Source organism: Taeniopygia guttata, chromosome 11 (assembly GCF_048771995.1).
Source record: "Taeniopygia guttata chromosome 11, bTaeGut7.mat, whole genome shotgun sequence".
Classification (NCBI taxonomy): domain Eukaryota; kingdom Metazoa; phylum Chordata; class Aves; order Passeriformes; family Estrildidae; genus Taeniopygia; species Taeniopygia guttata.
Genome location: NC_133036.1, coordinates 21,012,215 through 21,031,969, shown reverse-complemented (window position 1 = coordinate 21,031,969; position 19,755 = coordinate 21,012,215). Strand labels below are relative to the sequence as shown.

The following is a 19,755-nucleotide window of genomic DNA, read 5'->3' as shown; positions in this document are numbered from 1 at the left end:
CCTGTTAATTAAAGTCCATTATCTGATCAAAACCCACGTAGTTTTGGCGTCAAATAATTCTAATTAGTCCACGAGAAATGAGACTGGGGGAATAATGTGTTTTCATAATTCTGCGCTGCACTTACTAATCCTAAAATGCCAGAGGTTTGTGTGATTGACAAGGGAGAAGTATTGTAAGTGCAGATGAAGCCGGTGGGAAGAAATTATGATGTCTGACTCCAGTTCAGAAGGCTGAATGATTTCTTTATTATAACTATACTATAATACATTAATATACTATTTAAAGGAGATACTAAAACTACAAAACTACTTTTTCTGACTACCACATATAACTAACTCATAACTCATAACCTTCGGTCGAGAGTCCAGCCACAGGTGGATTGGTTCAGCCATCAGGATCAAACAATCGTCACCAGAATCCAACCAAGCAATCACCCCAGGTAAACAATTCTCCAAACATATTCCATATGGGAAAACAAGGAGCAGAAATAGAATTTTTTTTCTCTTCCTTTCCTCTGTGCTCCTCTATGAAAAATCTTGAAAGAAAGAAGAATGTGCCTGCGACAGAGAAGTGGGGAAAAAAAGGCCATTTCTTTCTGACAGTGCTTGAGATGTGGCTGCAAATAACCTTCTTACTGGTCCAAGTGAAATGAATATGGCTTATGCCTTTATTAATGTTCAGTTCTTTATTATAAAGATTAGCTGGGCAGGGGGCTCAACACGGAGCTCTCCCCTGCTGTTGTAGCTTTTTCCCAGTAGCCGAAGGAGGAGAAGACATGCAAAGTCTGTCCCTGAAGTCTCCATGGCACACTGGTAGCTGGAGGTGAAGAAGTGTGCAGTCTGTATCTGAAGTCCCGATCAGCAGACCATCCTCTCTTCTTTCCTCCTGGCACACTGGTAGCCGAAGGGTGAGGGGATGAGCCAGGGTCTATTGCTGAAGTCCAGCAGCAGCTGTCCCCTCTCCTTTCCTCCTGGTAACACCAGGAAGAGCTACTTCTTTGTTCCTGTTTCCCATAGCGCAGTCCAGTCCAGTTCCCCTGCAGGCTATGGTGACAGGTCAGACACAGACCAGGGATGTGGTTCCCTTTTCCCCAGCCAGCGCACCCATCTAGTCCCCTCCACTGTGCCCAGCCTTCCATTTAGGGGTATTTTCAAAACCCCCTCCCATGATTCCACTGATCCCTCTATTTTGCATCCCAGTCCTAGAATGGCAGTGTGGGTGGGGGGGCAGTAGGTGATTCCCAGGAGTAATTACCTAATTAACATTTCAATGTCAGTACTTAGCTCAAGCCAACAGTGTCCCCGTGGGCACCAGGAAGGCCCTTTTGTTCGTAACACAAGGACTCTTGCTGTTAGGGGGCCTGCTTGAAGGATTATCAGTACACAAAGGCAATGGTTTCACTTCTTTTTCTCCTAAATCAGCATTTGCATCACAGAATGTGTGGATGGAAGCACCTGGCATTGTTTCTGTTTGTTTATCTAGGGCAGTGGGGAGCAAAGCACTCTGAGCTGGCTCCCCTCTCACTAGACCAATTTGGACACATCTGACCAGACTGGCACTGCTCCCTCCCACCTCAGGGTACTATGGGCATTCCAATTGTACTTCTGTACCTCTTCCCACCTAATGAATTCAAGATACTTTGGAGATAGGAACAAACTATGCCTTGCAGCCTGCCTCAGAGAAAATGGATGGTGTTTATCTTGAACTCAAAAGATAAGGGAGAAGCAGCATAGTAGTTCAGATTCTCCCAACTGCTGAGCGCCCAAATTTCATTTAATTAATTAAAGTTTGGCAGCTGAATATCACTGATTAGATCATTGCAAAAAATAAAAAAAAGGTTCCTATGAGCTTTGTGAGGTTTTCTTAGACTTTCTTTATACAAACCCCTTCCATATTAGCTCAGAACCTGTGAAGCTAGAACTGTTCGTAAAAAATAAGAATACTTGAAACTAGCTTTGTACATAGAGAAATATTTTAAGTGTTTCAGTTCATATATAGTAGAAATGGAGAAAATCAGGAAAAAGTATAATTAAGAGATAAGAATGCTGCATTCAAATCAATGCAAGATTGCAATTAATAAGCCAAGATATTTGAGTATGTCCCATCTTTGTGAACAGGACCTGGCATGTGGCATTGCAAAGAAATCCATGCATAAAAATAAACAGGAAAATAGGAGAGTTTGTCTATTGCTGTCAAATCTTATTTTGTATGTAAAATATATTTTGAATGTAAAAATTGTTGCTACTCCAACAAACCATAAAAGCCTTGCACTGAGACTAAATTACTCAGAGTATTCTCTTCTGGTAATTAATTAAAATCAAAATTCCACAGGATTTTGGCCATGTTGATCAGTGTAATTTTTCTGAAGGTCAGTTAACACTATGAGTACTGACGACACAACACACCTTGAGTATCTCAGGTCTGAGGACACTCACCAAGTCAGCTCACCCTGAACATTTTCTCAGGTGTAAGAGCTACTTTTCTGTGTTGCTCTGCTTAATCAGATTGATGGAAATTCAACACACCATAAATAGCTCTGAAGGATGTAGACAATTTTAATCCAAAAAATGGAGATAGACTGGAGGGAAAAAAAGAATTTAAGACAGTAGAAAGGTGAGTGATGATGCTGATGTTTAGTCATTACATCTTCAAAATATTGGGGAAATATTTTCTTCACCATCTCTTCTGCACCCTGGTGAAGTAAAGAGTGTTTCCTCTCCTTGGAGGTTTTCTGTGTTATTATAAGGAGCATTAAGCTTATGGCAAGGACTTAGTTATTTTACATCTTCTGCTCCTTCACATAAGCTGCTTCCTTATAAAAAATCTTTGATTGTTTGCCATACATTTTAGTGAATTCTGCCTTTTGTCAAATATTGTGATGTTGGTTATTGTGATGGAGTGAACTTAATCCACTAAGTTCAAAATGTATTGGAAATAGAAGGTGAAAAGGGCAGTTTTACACAAATTAATCCTAGAATGATTATTGATTATAAATGTTATTCACTATTTGCTTTATTATTTTATATTCATAAGAAGTTGGTTATTCTTTCTGCTGTGAAAGAATAAATATTTCATGTTCACAGTTTTGCTAGATGTTACATAGCTGCTAACTGCCCTAAGACAATGTTTTCACAGTCATTTCATTAGCTATGTAAATCTTCCATATTTAAAACTAATAATACTTATTTACATTACAAATGAGTCACTAATTAGATAATGCTGGATAACAAAAGTTACACTGTATGATAATCATGTTTATCTTATGTTAGCAAATACAGAACACCATTAGGAAAATCCAAACTCCTATTAAAATTTTTTCTTGTATATCCTGTACTGACTGTGAGTTCTCCACTAAAAGAGGATAATTGTATCATTATAAAGATGGGATTTTTCCTCTTGTTACCTTGAATTTCAATTATTTCCAGTAGTTTTCTGATGTCTTAGAGCTGTGATGTTCCTGCTTGTGATGAAATGAAGAAATTCTCTCTCTGACTGCTTCATGAATTCTACTCCCTTTCTTGAACTAAAAGGCAATAAAAAGTATTGTAGTCAGTGAGGTATTTAGTTTGACTTTGAATGCACTCAGGGAGTAGTTTTATTTAAAATAAATAAATATGGTATGTTTAAAATAGCCACTGTTGAGAGGAGCATCTGTATGTTATAGCCCCTGCAATGACATCCATGAGGAGATCTCAAAAACCAGATATCAACAAGTCCACTAAAAAAAAAAATTAGTCTGGCTAGTTTTAGGACATTTGAATCCAGAAACAATACTGGTTTATGAACCCTCTTCTTGGTATAAAAGTAGGGTATCACAATATAAGTAATGTTATTTAACCCGAAATTTATACTGTAAAATAAGGATTTGCAGAGCATGAAATGCCTCAGTGTACTATTCAGAGATACTGTATTTTCCTAGGCATCTTCCTGTCTTCTTAGCGGAAAATCCAGTTGCTGAGCTGTGGCAAATTGGGCATTTTCAGTTATCGCAATCTCAGTTACTACTTCCCAGTCCTGATTGTGCCTAACAGACTTGCAGTGTGACCCAGAGCATTTCTGGACCCCAGGTAATTCATTGTCTTCTGCCTCTTGAAATTTTGGTGATTTCCATTTCTTTTCACTTTTTAGGGTAAATTTTCTTTTCATTATTCTGTGTTTTTTAACTAAGAGAAACATTTAGGTTTGATCTGTGCCAGATTGAGCTCAACATAATTTAGAAATGGGAGATCTCTCCAACCCTCCAGTAACAGGGACCTTATTGGCACTTGGCACAGCTCCTTTTGGGTCCCCTATCCTTTCCTTATTGCACCATAATTACTCAAATATTAAGTTCCTGAAGTATTTTTCTAAAAACAAGTTTTAGTCTCTCCCATTATTTTTTTTTTAACAATAGGAAAATCTTTCCATTTGAATCAAAAGAAGGATGAATATTTGACAAGTGTTCTGGGACTTTTAAACTAAGCTGCATGTATCAAATATGTTCAGGTTTTGACATGTTCTCCTATTGTCCACATATATTTTTAATGACAAGTTGTGTCAAGATGCATCTGCTTTAATCTCATGTATTTTGGCAGTTCCTTAACTGAAAGACTCTTTACTACACCGCGTTGCCACAAAAGAATTTCCTTTCATTTTCTTGCTCAACTGACAAAACCAGAAGGGCCTTTACATTTTTAATGACAAAGAGAGTTTCTGTATTCAGGAAAAAAAAAAAAAAAAAAGGAAAACCCACCTTTTGGAGAAATAAAGCTGCAGCACACATTTGTAGACTCCTTCTGTCAGAACTCAAGCAAACATATTGTACAGACAAGACATCACTGTAGCCCCTTAAAGCTTTGCTACCTATCACAGAGTTTTGAAAACCTTGCCACAATAAACTTGCATGCACTTGACATTAATGGTTGATCCTCCATGAGAGAAATCATTTTACATGAAAGGTATTATTTCAAAAACAAATAAAAAACATATTTTCCGAGGAAGAGGTGAGGATCAGCTGTGAACCTGCTTTGCTTATTACCTCCATCCAAGGGACTGAGCACTGACTGTGCAACAGTTTTGGATTATTAACAAGAAATTAACAAAGAAAGACTGGAAAAGGTCTTAACTCTAGAATTTTATTTTCAGTAGTTCTTTCTAACTACAACTGCCCTCTATTAATGAGGAAACACAAATTTACACCTGTGGTTGTTAAAAATGTTTCAATTTTTCTTTCTTTTTGCAAAGTGTAACAGCTTCCATGGAAAATAATTCAAAAATGGATTATAGCTATGAACACAAACTACTTATTTTTAATTTAACATTTATTAAGTGAGAATGGGATATATAATGTTTTGTGAATTAATGAAGACCATTTTATCTTCTGAAAATGAGCCCTATCACAGATATTCTGCTTTAAAATGCATTATAATGACACGTTTTCCTTTTTTTTCCCCTTGAAAAATTCTTTGCTATGTATTTGTTTCATAGTAAATAAGTAATTTTGAATTTAGACTTGCAGAAAGATTCAAGGAAATAGAACTCTGCATTTCTTTCACCTTATTTTATTAAACAGTGAGAAAACAACCTAAATAATTTTATTTTCTCAACCCTGCCTCCAGGTGTCTACTCTGCTGAAATATTTATTAGCATTTACAACACCTCTCACTCTTCCTGCTAAAACATTTTTGGCATTTGAAAAAAAGTCCCTCTAACCTGGTATAGAATCTGGTATGTGATAATCATAATGTGTAGCCATGCAGATGAAAATGCAGGTAATGCCCAAAATGCACTGACACTTCCTGCAGCAAGTTCCTTTCCCTACTGCTCAGCCACACTAGACCTCAGACTGAGTCTAACTGAACACTCCAAGCTTGAATGACTTTGGTCCCTGCTGCATATGACAAGAGTCTCTCACAGCTGTGCACCCAATAATGATTTTTTCTTTAGTTAGTCCCACATTGTAGGGGATATAGCTTACCACATTCCACCTTTGCAGCTGCTACCCAGGCATTCTCTGGGACCTTGTAAATGTATGGCTTTCTCACTGGGAAAAAGTGCTGGAGCTGCTTCCACAGGTGTCTGATAAAACTTAAGTAGAATGAGGAGAGGATTCTGCCCCTCTGCCCCCTCAAGTGAAACCCCACCTGCTGAGCTCCCCCAGCCCTGGGTCCAACACAGCCAGGACCTGGAGCTGCTGCAGAGAGCCCCGAGGAGGCTCCAGGATGAGCAGAGGGATGGAGCAGCTCTGCTGGGAGGAAAGGCTGGGAGAGCTGGGATTGTTCACCTGGAGGGGAGAAGCTTTGGGGTGAGCTCAGGGTGGCCTTGCAGGGCCTGAAGGAGCTGCAGGAAAGATGGAGAGAGACAATTGACAAGGGATGGAGGGACAGGACACAAAGAATGGTTCCCACTGCCAGAGGGCAGGGATGGATGAGATACTGGGAATTAGGAATTGTTCCCTGGCAGGGTGGGCAGCCCTGGCACAGGTGCCCAGAGCAGCTGTGGCTGCTCCTGGATCCCTGGCAGTGTCCCAGGCCAGGCTGGACATGGGGCTTGGAGCAGCCTGGGACGGTGGAAAGTATGCATGGCAGGGGGGGTGGAACAAGGTGGTCCTTGAGAGCCTTTAAGAAGCTAGGGACTTCTTATAACATAAGGGAAACTGCACTGGACAAGTACAGATCAAGCCAATATGGTTAATGCTACATTCTCCCTTTATTGTTTATAAGATGGCAGTTTATATACACTTCAATATAGTTTATAAATTGTTAGCACACTATCATTGGTCAGCAAACATTGTTTGCCTTTCCCTTAAGTGGCTAGAGCTTCAACTGCAGACCCACACATATTCACACTCAGACAGCTCATTACTTTGTGGTCATGCCTTAACATAATTTCTAACTGCACCACGACTAATTCCTTAGTGCATCAGATATTTCAAAGGCCTCTCCAAGGCCCATTATCTGAGGTCTAGGCTGGGGGGTAGCTCAACCTCAACTCTAAATATAAATAATGTCCTCTCTCGTCTCAGAAATCCAGTGACACCTTTACAAGCCATTCAGGGATTCTATGGATTGACAGCTTAGCCATTTAGTGTCTGGAACAACAGAAATTAGCAATTACAGCTATTGTCCTGAGCATCAAGTAGATGCTGAAACAAGTAATTCACTATTATCTGCTGCGTCTCACCCTCAAATCCATGGGGATAAGTCCCAGATGGAACCCAGCCAGCTGGGCAGTGGGGTGAGTCGGGCAGAGAAAGGGAGCTTCTCGTTGGATCCTGGGGGGCTTTGAGAAGCTCCCTTGTGAGTCCAAAGTTGAGCTCGTCTCACAAGCAAAGGAAAGAGGTGCTTCTCCTCTGGATTAGTTCCAAAGTTTAAAGAGGGCCTGGAGAGAGGTCCCAGGCCACATCCAAACCCGAAGGACATCCAGCGCAAGAGAGAGAGACCCCACCTGGAGCAGCCAGATATAGGGGGGGCGGGGAAACCCGAGCAGCCAAAGGGGGAAGGACATGGAGTGTCTCTCTGGGGGCAAGGCCTCAGAGTGACCATTGAGGAGGGGGTGGGGGAGGGGCCCAAGCCAGGGTCCAGTTACCTGGTGACCCTGGGAGAAGGATCTGGACAAAGGGGAAGGGTCACAAGGTGATGGATACCTCACCTGGGAGGAGACAGGGGGATGGGTTGGGGTTTGATGGACATACAGATACTGATGGGAAAGCTGGGATCAACCAAAGGGATACAAAGAGGGGATATGGAGGGACAAACCATGAGGGGATATACAGTGCAAACACAACTCCACAATTATCTGAGCTGTTGTTCAGAGCGACTTCATTTCCGCATATCCCAGTACATCCAGGAGCAGTCAAATCCAAAAATCCGTTTTCCTTGGAATACAAATCTTGTTCAGATGCACATCTTGGCTGTCAAAGAGTACAAAAAAAGGTATTGGCTGTGACTGACTGTCTTTCTATGCCAACTCAAAATCTCTGCTTCCTCACACTTCTCAAGGGGAAACACCTGTTTCCCCAGAGAAAAATAAAAAAATAGTGTCCTTGCATTCAAGATCCAGTTTTTAAACTTGCTTTTTTGCCCCAGACACTGGATAAAAATCAAGATTACAGATTTCATCTATGCTCAGTCCAGGTCACTGTGCACCTGCATGCCAGTAGCTGATGGTCCTGTTTTGCTGGAGCTTTGTTCATTGTTATTATCCACCCTCTTACAGAATACCACCATATTTTGTTCCTCTCCATGCAGAATGATTTTCTGATCCTGTCATGTTGCCTTCTCGGTATCCATTCGGTATCCAAAATTGGTGCAGACTGCACATTGATCCCAGAATGGGTCAGGCTGGAAATGCCTCCTCTGGTGCCACCTCCCTGCTCCAGCAGGGCCATCCCAGAGCACAGGGCCCAGCAGTGTCCATGTGGCTCTGCAATGTCCCCAGGGAGGAGACTCCACAGCCTCTCTGCTCCATCTGCTCAGGGCTGGCACTGCCCAGGGCAGGAGTTCTGCCTCCTGGGCAGGGGCAGCTCCTGGGCTCAGCCCTGCCCGTGGCTCTGGGGCCATCGCTGGGCCTGGAGCAGAGCCTGGGCTGCTCTGCCCTCCTGCACACAGGGACAGCCAGGCCTGAGGGCCTCTCTCAGCCATCTCTTCCTGAGGCTGAATATACTTAAATAGATGGTGAAGTATCTTTCCTGTAAGTGCCAGTGTGAAATCCCTATTTAAGCTCCAAAGGCTTTCTCAGGCCTTTGATTCTACTTTTCCATCTTTCATTCCCTGTGTATATATTCAAGAAAAATATTGCTGAAGAGATCTAATAATATTTTAGCATGTCCTTTATGGAACCAAAGATTGAGATATAGAAGAAGGAACAGCATTTCTTTTCAATCCAAGCATATATCTATTTGTATTGCTGTAACCAACAGAAAGTCCTAACCCAAACAAGCCAGTCTGTGGTCTTCAGTTTCAGACAGAGCTTTCAGCTCTGGAACCTTTTCTTAGTCCCTTTTCCCTAGTATCCTTAACTCCATATAATAACTGTGTATTTATTATAAATGTACTTTGTCTCGAATCTCCTGCTGCTGTTGGTGCTCCCTGTCAGTTCTGATCACCCGTATCAGTGTGCCTTGGCATTTAACTCCAGCAGTCAATGCCATTAGCCAGCTATCCAGGTGGGAATGTCCATGTCAGCTCCTGCCTCACCATCAGCTGAGTGTGGTTATTGTTATTATAATCTCTCTTTGTAGTCACATTTCATTGTTTCAGCTCATATCAATCTCAACTTCCCTTCTAAATCATGTTTCTCTGAAGTCACAGTCTCCACTAAATTAGCTTCTCCTCTGTATGCTGAATTAATTGCTTTGAAAAAAATTTTTTTTTCTTTTTTGATCTTCTGAAAGCTCAGCACAAGGATAAAATTGCCGTTTTTCAAACCAAAGAGATTGTAGGAAGGAAAACTGTGGATGAGCCATATTATTTAAAAATCAACCTTGTAGTTACATTCTCTTTTTAGACAGGAAAATAAAGAGAATTACAATGTGGCATTTGTTGCATTAGAATGCAATTACTAATTTTATAGTGATAGAAGTAATTGAAGCTACCAAAATATCTGTTGCTTTAGCAGTGTAATCTATTTCAACTCATTTCCCACGAAATTAATGGCACAGGGAATTGGACATACAGAATGCCTTGTATAGAGGTAAAGCAGCACATATACAAGTTCAATATAATGTAGCAGTGCACATCTACTCTTTTAAAATACAGCCCTGACAGTTTGCTGAGGTCTGGCTCTGATCATGACAACAGCTCATTTCCCAAGAAGCTTCAGGTTTTATTGAAGGCACTGTCAGTTCAGTGTTAGTTACATATATAAAAATCAATACTTTAGACAAACTATACTTTTCTTTCTTTTTCTTTTTCCTTCAAAGGCTAGGGTTGAATAAATAAATATTATGGTTTTGTTTTGTTTTGGGTTTTTTCCTCCTATCCCTTTGGGTTGGCGGGGGGGGGGGGGGGGGGGGAATGGAAAGCAATGTTTAAATTTTCCGGCTGTTGCTTTATACTGTGATATTTTATGTTAGGTTGCCTCAGCCATGTCAAATGATATAAAGTTACATGGTGTAATTATGTGACTTACATTGAGTTATCTCAGTATGACATAGCAGACAGGTGACTTGCTGGAAAAGACAAACTTTCCTGGAAACTGCAGATAAATTTTCTGAGAGTGGAAAGCAGTTAGTAGTGACTGCCCTGGGTAACAACATCAGGCCTGACATTCTGCAGTGTATTTATTATTGATTTGGTGGATAGCTTGGTGAATGTTGTTGATAACAGAAAATTCCTTAGACTAAAGGAAACCTCACAGAATCGTAAGATTTCCTGAAGGATCAAGTCAAACTGGGTGACTGAATAATATGGTGATAACATGGTGCTGATAATATGTTGATAAAAGGAAATGTATAACCTTTATACTTTAATGTAGAAGGTATCTTCTCTTCAACATGGCTTAACTTTTTAATACATCTGTGGGTTCAGAATTGAATAATACTCCTGAGATCTTACTGAAGGTGCATCTGAATTTCTCTACAGATCATGCTTCCACTGGCATTGGTGAATTCTCAGTGATGGCTAAAAATTAACAAAAAGTGGAAATATTATAAAACAAAAATCTTAAGGCATCCTCTAGGAAGCATCTTGATTTTTTTTCCCTAGCTCTAATTTTGCTGTGTGGTTCCATGTCACTTGCTCCCATATCATCAGTATTATCACCAGAAAAGCTTTATACTGTTGCCACATTATCACAATTCCAGAAAACGAAAAGAATTGTCTCTAACTAGGGGAACACTAGGAAAAAATCAATCAAGATTTGCAACTTACAGTCTGTTAACCATGTTGTCACCTTCAATATCTGTTGGAAGGCAGAATGATTTATTCTTTGAAAAATGTCCTTCCAATATGTTCTTTTGTATTTTTTACATCATTCTGATGAAAAATGTGTTCTCCTCATTTTAGTTGTTGGTGTGTCTAGACTGGATGGAGGTGGATGGGTTGGTTCATGTTGTCATCAAGTCCTGCCCACGAGATTTTTTTTCTATTCACCCCCAGTAGTAGAATAGAGCTGAGAAAAAACTGATGGGCTGTAACAGGGCTGCAGTGAACTTTCTAAAAATTCCTGTGCACTGGACAATTTGTGCACACTCTCTTAGATGTTGTCTTTTAATATTTCATGTTCAGTTTTCCTCCTGGTCCTCATTTGCTGTCCAACACCTATTTCAGCTGATTCTTTATTTTATTTAATTTTTGTTCCATGTACCTGCACTCGGCTTCAGTAGCTTCTGTTTCTATCTTAGTTATCAAGAGTCACTGGAAAAAAACACTGTTCTGAGTTCCATTACTCCCAGTCCATTCCAAGATATAGAACTGGGAGTGGCCAAATCCCCAGTCAGAGGGGCCCCAATAGCTGGGAGACTTGGGCAGGGAAAAAACATCTGAAGATCAACCAAGGCAAATGCAAGTTCTGCTCCTTGGCAGGAACAAGCCCAGCACCAGCACAGGCTGGGGGGACCTACTGGAGCAGCTCTGCAGGGAAGGAGCTGGGGGTGCTGGGGGACATGGAGCTGTCCCTGAGCCAGCAGAGTGTCCTGAGGATGCTGGGGGACACAGAGCTGTCCCTGAGCCAGCAGAGTGTCCTGAGGGTGCTGGGGGACACAGAGCTGTCCCTGAGCCAGCAGAGTGTCCTGGGGGTGCTGGGGGACACAGAGCTGTCCCTGAGCCAGCAGAGTGTCCTGAGGGTGCTGGGGGACACAGAGCTGTCCCTGAGCCAGCACAGTGTCCTGGGGGTGCTGAGGGACACAGAGCTGTCCCTGAGCCAGCAGAGTGTCCTGGGGGTGCTGGGGGACACAGAGCTGTCCCTGAGCCAGCAGAGTGTCCTGAGGGTGCTGGGGGACACAGAGCTGTCCCTGAGCCAGCAGAGTGTCCTGGGGGTGCTGGGGGACACAGAGCTGTCCCCGAGCCAGCAGAGTGTCCTGAGGGTGCTGGGGGACACAGAGCTGTCCCTGAGCCAGCAGAGTGTCCTGGGGGTGCTGGGGGACACAGAGCTGTCCCTGAGCCAGCAGAGTGTCCTGGGGGTGCTGGGGGACACGGAGCTGTCCCTGAGCCAGCAGAGTGTCCTGAGGGTGCTGGGGGACACAGTGCTGTCCCTGAGCCAGCAGAGTGTCCTGGGGCCAAGGAGGCCAAGGCTGCCCTGGGGCATGGGGAAGAGCCTTGGCAGCAGGTCAGGAGTGATGCTGCCCCTGTGCCCAGCCCTGGAGGCACCTCTGGGTGCTGTGTCCAGCTCTGGATCCTCAGCACAGATGGAACAGGAGCTCCTGGAGCATCTGGGTGTCCAGGAAAAGCTGAGGGAGCTGGGGCTGCTCAGCCTGGAGAGGAGCCCCAGCTGAGAGAGGCCCTCAGGCCTGGCTGTCCCTGTGTGCAGGAGGGCAGAGCAGCCCAGGCTCTGCTCCAGGCCCAGCGATGGCCCCAGAGCCACGGGCAGGGCTGAGCCCAGGAGCTGCCCCTGCCCAGGAGGCAGAACTCCTGCCCTGGGCAGTGCCAGCCCTGAGCAGATGGAGCAGAGAGGCTGTGGAGTCTCCTCCCTGGGGACATTGCAGAGCCACACGGACACTGCTGGGCCCTGTGCTCTGGGATGGCCCTGCTGGAGCAGGGAGGTGGCACCAGAGCAGCCCCTGTGGGCCCCTCCAGCCTCACCCACCCTGGGGCTCTGTGATTAAAGGAGAAATCTCGACTTGTGGAGACAAGGATTTTAACACGGGGAGCAAAATTAGTTCAGAAATTAATCTGGGCTCTTAAAACACAACTTTTAAAATATCTTGTGTTTTGGTTAGTATGTGGTTGACCCAGAAGGCTTTAAAATGAAAGAAATTCAAACTAGCCTTCCAAATTGCTTGTCCAAACTTCCAGAAACTTTTTTCAAAATTGTCTTCCAGATGTTTTATTTAGTCTTTTACCTACCTGTTAGTGATTGTCAGGACTCTGCGAATCACAAATGCAGATATGGTTCGTTCCATCTTTAATTCTAGCAATATTTTTGTGTTGATCATTAATACAAGTATTTTGCTACACAAGAATGAAGATTTATTATACTTTGTCTCTTTAATTTAGGAATAAATAAATTCAAAATGCTGCTCTCCATATTTTATTAACAATGAAAATAAAGTTCAAAATTTAATTACCATGCTAATTTTGCATTTGGATTCAGAGGACACAAAATAGAAAAAAAGGCTGATGGAGTATAGCCGATTTTCTCTTAGGAGAAGCTGAGAAAAATCAGTGTAAGGAAGACACAGGAAAGAAATGGAAAGTGTTGAAACATAGATGAAGGTCTTTCATCTAGCAGTGAATATACTATGACAAAAAAAATTGATCCAATGGAGATGAAAAATAAAGTGTTGGAAAGAGACATCTATAACATGTAAAATATCTGGACCAAAGGTGAAGTTGGAAGATTAAAGTCAGCCAAGTGTAAAATCATCTGATAAAGTAGTTTAAAGGTCGACAATAAAAAGAAGAGTGCTGGAGGTTAAAATAAATAAAATATGTCGAATTGCCAAAAATAACAAGATGATGTTGAAGAGGACTGTGAGACAGCATAAAAATCATTCAGGAGTGCCTTTCATAAAAAAAAGTACAGTGAAAATAATACATAAACTAAATACATACAGTTTAAAATTTGAGTCTCTGTTTATAACTGAACATGTGAAAATATGAAAATTCCCATTTTGCTTTGCGAGTGTCTGACTTCTCCCAGCTGCCAGGGGATCTGGCATGAGATCTATTAAAATAAACTTTGCCAATTCTTTAGTTCACCCATCCAGCAGGATGACATTCCCAAACAGAACTGGAATGGAGTAGGAATGATAGAGGGGATGACATTGGCAAGTAATTTCCTTTGCCTCATCATTTGCAATGATTCATTAGAATCAGGTGTAAGCCAACATAATTGCTGAATTTAACTAGGGCCTTATTTTTGCAACAATTTGCAGTGGTTAAAGGGGATTTCCACTTTTCATCTGACTGGGTTTTAAAGTTCAGCTGGTTTGCTATGCTCTGAAATGGATTAGAGGTGCTTGTACCTGCACTTATCAGGCGGCAACCACAGAGCTGGGTAAGTCTTTCTAGGCACTTCTCTTATAATTAAGACATTAAAACACCTGAGGGTAGATAAATAGGTAATTACATCAAAATTAAGAGAGCCACAAAGGAGTCAGCTGCATACAGAAATATTTGAAGCATTTCCCCCTTTTTTTCTCTCACCATTTTGAAAATTCTATTATTTTAATAATGTGTTTAAAAGTATTTGTAAAATTAATTACTTGTAAACTTGTAAAATTTGTAAAATTTATGTTTAAAAGTATTTGTAAAACAACAATGTGTCATTGTTCACATTTCTTTTTATCAATTTGAATAATCCAGGGCAAAATATAGTATTTAAATAATTTTATAAATAGCCAGCACAGTTTATTTTTCCCCAGAAGTCATGGTAATATCCCAAAGGTCCAATGCACTCAGTGAGATTGGGTGGGGAATAAAAGAGAGAACAGAAATTTCAGTAGAATACAGGGATAGAAGGGGAGAGAAATATGACAGTTTATACCGTATAGCATCATTTATGTTGCATTTGTTGTTGAAATACATAATTTAACAAATTTTCTGCACAAAATCCAGGTTGGCAGAATTCTTCCACCTTTTTATACAGTGACCAGTGTGAATTGTTTAGAATAAAAAAGAAGAAAGGGTATGAGGGATGATAATAATTGATAATATTTTGCAATAATGAGATAATGAAATAGTGGTTTTTAGAGGCTTAACACAAAGCATGTCAAAAATGCCATTTCTGGGGGGAAAATTAGCAACAGATGAATCTTGTATTATTTTTATTACCAAGAAAAAAGATTTTGATAATTAAAATTTTATATAAAGTGTTAAACCACTTCTAATAGCTTAAATAGACTATTACCAGGAAGAGTTGGTAAAATGACAAGGATCCCCCATTTATGACTGTGAATAAAAATATTGTATTAATGTAGTTTTTAGGATATCTGGGGAGGTCCTTTTCCTTTTCCTTTTCCTTTTCCTTTTCCTTTTCCTTTTCCTTTTCCTTTTCCTTTTCCTTTTCCTTTTCCTTTTCCTTTTCCTTTTCCTTTTCCTTGTTAGTTGCTATAAATTGTGGGTAGAAAATATGAGAATATTGAATGGAGGCCTGTGTTATTGTGTGTGGGATTTTCTGTGTCGCTCAGTATTGCTGACGGTGGAGACAGGAATGTGACATACACACACACTGAGACCATGCAGGAAAAGACGGATCTTATTGTGAGGCACCCCCTTTCATAGGGAGGTTGAATTTCCTGGGTTTATAGACAGGATTAGACAAGGGTCCCAACTCTGCTCAGCTCACTGACCAATGATTTGGATGCATTCATACTCCAAAGGGATTGGCTGGGGTCCCCTTGTTTGAGATTGAATTCAGCCTATCAGTATTGTGTCCAGGGTCTTGTTTACTTCTTGTTCTCTAACAAGCTAGTTTGGTTGAGTTGGTATCTGTTTGGTCAAATTATTTGTGCAGCTATAGACCAGCTACAGCTCTCACAACTCAGCAGAGCCTGGATACAGCACATTTTACTTACTCTTCCCTAAGACATAACGCCATTGTTCTATCTGCATTCATCTTCAGTATATTTACAGGTCGTGGGAACCAGAAATGGGCTCACTCCTTACAATAATATGGATTAGCCATGAAAGTTGTCTCTAGAGATGTCCAAGGAAGGCCTGGTTGTGGCACTCAGTACTCTGGGCTGGGTAAGAAGGTGGGGGTCAGGCCTAGGTTGGACTTGATGATCTTGGAGGTTTCTGTAATCACCAGATCCAGGGATTTGTGTAGTGCCTATGTGTCTTCTCTTTTTCTCTATGACACCAAAGATAAGACAAAGAATCTTAATGAGCTAAATCACCAAATATTTAATGGTAAATTCTCTTGAGTTAAAAACACTTATTGATGCTGCACACATGTATAATGCTTGTAATAAATAAAAAGGTCTTTGTTCATCAAAACAAGCGTTAAAGGAGGTAAGAATTTGAACTGAGTAGGGAATGCAACTAGCATAGAAGACTGTGTAACTAATTATATACAAGTTAACTTTTAGGCCAAGGACAGTCTGCAAGGAAGATAAAGAGCCTTCATTCCTATGACCACCAAGGGCAGAAAAAAAGACCCCCTAGCAACCAATTGCCCTGGCACAGAATGCATGGAGAGAAAATACGTCAACCAGAAAAAAAAAAAAGGGACTATAAAAACAAAAAAGTCAAAGGGGGAAGGTGTGCCGTGGCAGAACAGAGACTCCCCAGCCGTCCAGCGCTGTTCTTTTGCTTAATACTGCTTGCTTAATAAATTCTTGTTAATTTATTTATCTATAATTAGCCTCCCCAGGTGAATTTGTCCATAACAAATTTGGTGCCGTGACTCAGATAAGGGTGAACGAGTGGGAATTCCTAATCAGGGAGGCGCCCCGCTGCCTTTTCAGCGGCCCTGGTGCAGGCTTTTCCTTCCCAGACCCTTACTGACCAACCTAAATTTGGTATTAAGCAAAAGGGATACCGGTAACCCCGTAATCTTTGTGCACGAAGCCCGGGCGAAGACGCAGGACAGCGCGAGTATAAAAGTGGGGATCTGCTCGGTAGGGGTTGGGATCCCAGGACATAATGTATGAGACGTCCTTTTAGGACGAGGCAAGTGTGGGCCTGTAAGTAGTTCAGTTTCCAGACCCCGAGAGGGGCTGGGCCACGAACAGGGGGATGTGAGTGTGTGTGTGTGTGCGTGAAGGTGTCCTGGAAGATGGGACAGAGGAAAAGCAAGCCCTCTGCTTCCATGGGGAGGGGGACCCCAGTAAAGTTTCCCCAGATACCACCTGATAGTCCATTAAGTCTAATGGTAAGATCTTGGGATGAATATCCTTCAAGAAAAGGGAAGGATAGGGCAAAAATAATACATTATTGTATAAAAGTATGGGGAGGAAAACAAATCCGTAGTGATAATTTATTTTGGCCAGTGTTTGGAAACTTCGAGGACTGGATTTGCCAGGTATTAAACATTTATGTAAAATCTAAAGAAACTTTTGATATGGAAGAGAACAAGTATGCTGTTCTCTGGATAGTGGGGGAAACAAGAGCAAAACTTTTTGCCTTAAGCATCCAGGGAGGGAAAAAGAAAAATAAAAAGCCTGAGGAAGTTCCAACTGCACCCCCTCTACCATACACACCTCCTCCTCCTCCACCCCCACCAGCACCACCCGCAGTCTACCCCGATTTAGATCAAGGGGGAGATTTTGATAACAAGAGGTAGAAATCCCGGAGCCGGTCCCTGAGGAAAATCACTGCATTACTCGTAGTCTAACAAGGGGGGAAAGAGAAAGGGAAGGGCAAGCTCTATATCCATTAAGGGAAGTAGCTTTGGGAATGATCCCTAACCCCAATGCTGGTCAGCAGGGACAACCAACCCAAATTCTGGGAATAGGTTATATGGAAGTACCTCTCAACTCAGGAGATGTGAGGGAGTTCAAGAAAGAAATGGGAGCATATGGGCCAAATCTGAAAGGAATTTTCTGACCCTATAGCCTGGGACTTCGCATGTGAACAAATTCAGAATCCAGCTGAGGTGGCAAAGTACCTGAAAGAGAAATGCTATGATAAGTTGTCCTAGGGTGATGTTATGGTGTTTGTATCTCCAATTGTGTGTTCTGTTTATGTTTGATATTATGTTCTGTGCTTTCAGAACTGACTCTGAAAGTGAAGGTTTGTTTTGCCTTGTTATCAGCTGGCTCACCTCCCCCCATGGTCTGCTGTCTAGAAAAGGCTCGTGCTGGCTGGCTTGCTTGCTTGCTTGGCTTGCTTGCTTTGCTTGCTTCTGCTTTTGCCTTAGCTTCCTAGTTAGTTTAGCTAAGCAGTCCAATTCTTTCCCTGGACTGTTTCTTTTCCTTTCCTCAATACCATCCAACCTGCTCTGGACTGGGATCTGGGAAACACCAAGGAACACCGGAAGCCTGCATTTTGTGATCTGCAGTAGCCATCCCCAGTCTGGAGAGCAACCCCCAGCGTCCAGACCCGGGCGACCACTCCCAGGAAAGACTTTCTGGATTTGTTCATCTCTTCAGAGTGGTGAAAGAGTTTTGTTGTCATCTGGTGTTGTTAATTTTTTTAGTGTTGGTGAGTGCTTTGTTCATTGAATAAACAGGTTCTTTTCCACTTCTCTCAGAGAAAAATTTTTCCCGAACCAGGTGGGTGGGGAGGGGCCGTGGGGGTTTGTTTTCTGGGGGCTCCTTCCAGAGGGTTTTCCCCAAATTTGCTCTAAACTAGGACATAAGTCTAAGGGGAAAAAGATCATTGCAGCAAGCTGGGCCCTGGCATATGCTTATCACACCCTGCTAGATACTGTAAGGCAGCAGACAGAGGAAGGGGCGGCAGGGAGATAAATCAGCAGCTATCCCAGTCACTCAGGCTGCAGCCAACAGCCCAGGCTCGAAGGCAACAGCTAAACCAGACAGTGAGCCTAAGTTAGCAGCTAAACCAGACTGTAAGCCTCAACCAATGGCTGTTGCTATGAGCACAATGGGCCAGTGATACCTCAGGCCATCAGGGCAGAGATGCCACCTATAAGTGGGCACGAAAATGAGGGGTAGATCTAACCATAGACAGTATTTCTCAGGTGATCCATGACTGTGAAGCGTGTGCTGTGATCAAGGAGGCCAAGCGGGTGAAGCCCCTGTGGTATGGTGGGCGGTGGTCCAAGTACAAGTACGGGGAGGCCTGGCAGATTGACTACATCACACTGCCCCAGACACGCCAAGGCAAGCACTACGTGCTTATAATGGTAAAAGCCACCACAGGATGGTTGGAAACCTACCCTGTGTCTCATGCTACAGCCTGTAACATCATCTTGGGCCTTGAAAAGCAGGTTCTTTGTAGACATGGTACCCCTGAGAGGATTGAGTCAGACAATGGGACTCATTTCAAGAATAGCCTTACCAACACCTGGGCTAGGGAACATGGCATTGAGTGGGTGTACCACATCCCCTACCATGCACCAGCTGCAGGCAAAGTGGAGAGGTACAATGGACTGTTAAAAACCACCTTGAAAGCATTGGGTGGGGGATCTTTCAAAAATTGGGAGCAGCATTTAGAAAAGGCCACCTGGTTAGTTAACAGCCGAGGTTCCACCAATCGAGCAGGTCCTGCCCAGTCTGAGCCCCTGAATATAGTAGATGGAGATAAATTCCCAGTGGCACATGTCACAGGTTTGTTAGGTAAAACAGTGTGGATCAATTCTGCCTCAAGTACAGACAAACCCATTTGTGGGATTGTCTTTGCTCAGGGACCAGGTTGTACATGGTGGATAATGCAGAGAGATGGAGCAACACGATGTGTACCTCAGGGAGATCTGATTGTGGGGTGAGACTCATGTGCAAATATCACTGTTTGCTGGATGTTGCTGCCAGTGTCTGTACATGAAAACACACAGACATGAGAAAGAAGGAAATGTGTAAGTGTCAAAGGTTTGAGTAAGTGAGATGGAAGGAAATGTGTATGAGTAAGTGAAAGATGGAAGTTTTTACTTGATGAAGTTTTTACTTCATTGATGTTGACGATGTGGAGATAAGGGGTGGAATGTCCTAGGGTGATGTTATGATGTTTGTATCTGCAATCGTGTGTTCTGATTGTGTTTGATATTATGTT

The 19,755-nt window shown here is 42.4% G+C and overlaps 1 long non-coding RNA gene across 2 annotated transcripts in view; it reads right to left on the bottom strand.

Moving 5' to 3' along the window:
• Positions 1–225: 225 nt before the first annotated feature.
• The window catches only part of LOC140684861 (uncharacterized), a 35,810-nt gene continuing 16,280 nt past the window's right edge, over positions 226–19,755 (bottom strand). For both annotated transcript variants that reach the window (XR_012057759.1, XR_012057760.1), the window contains 2 exons: positions 3,405–3,524; positions 226–1,044 (listed from right to left, as the gene is read on the bottom strand). This is a non-coding gene — a long non-coding RNA (uncharacterized lncRNA). The remainder of the gene's footprint in view (positions 1,045–3,404; positions 3,525–19,755) is intronic.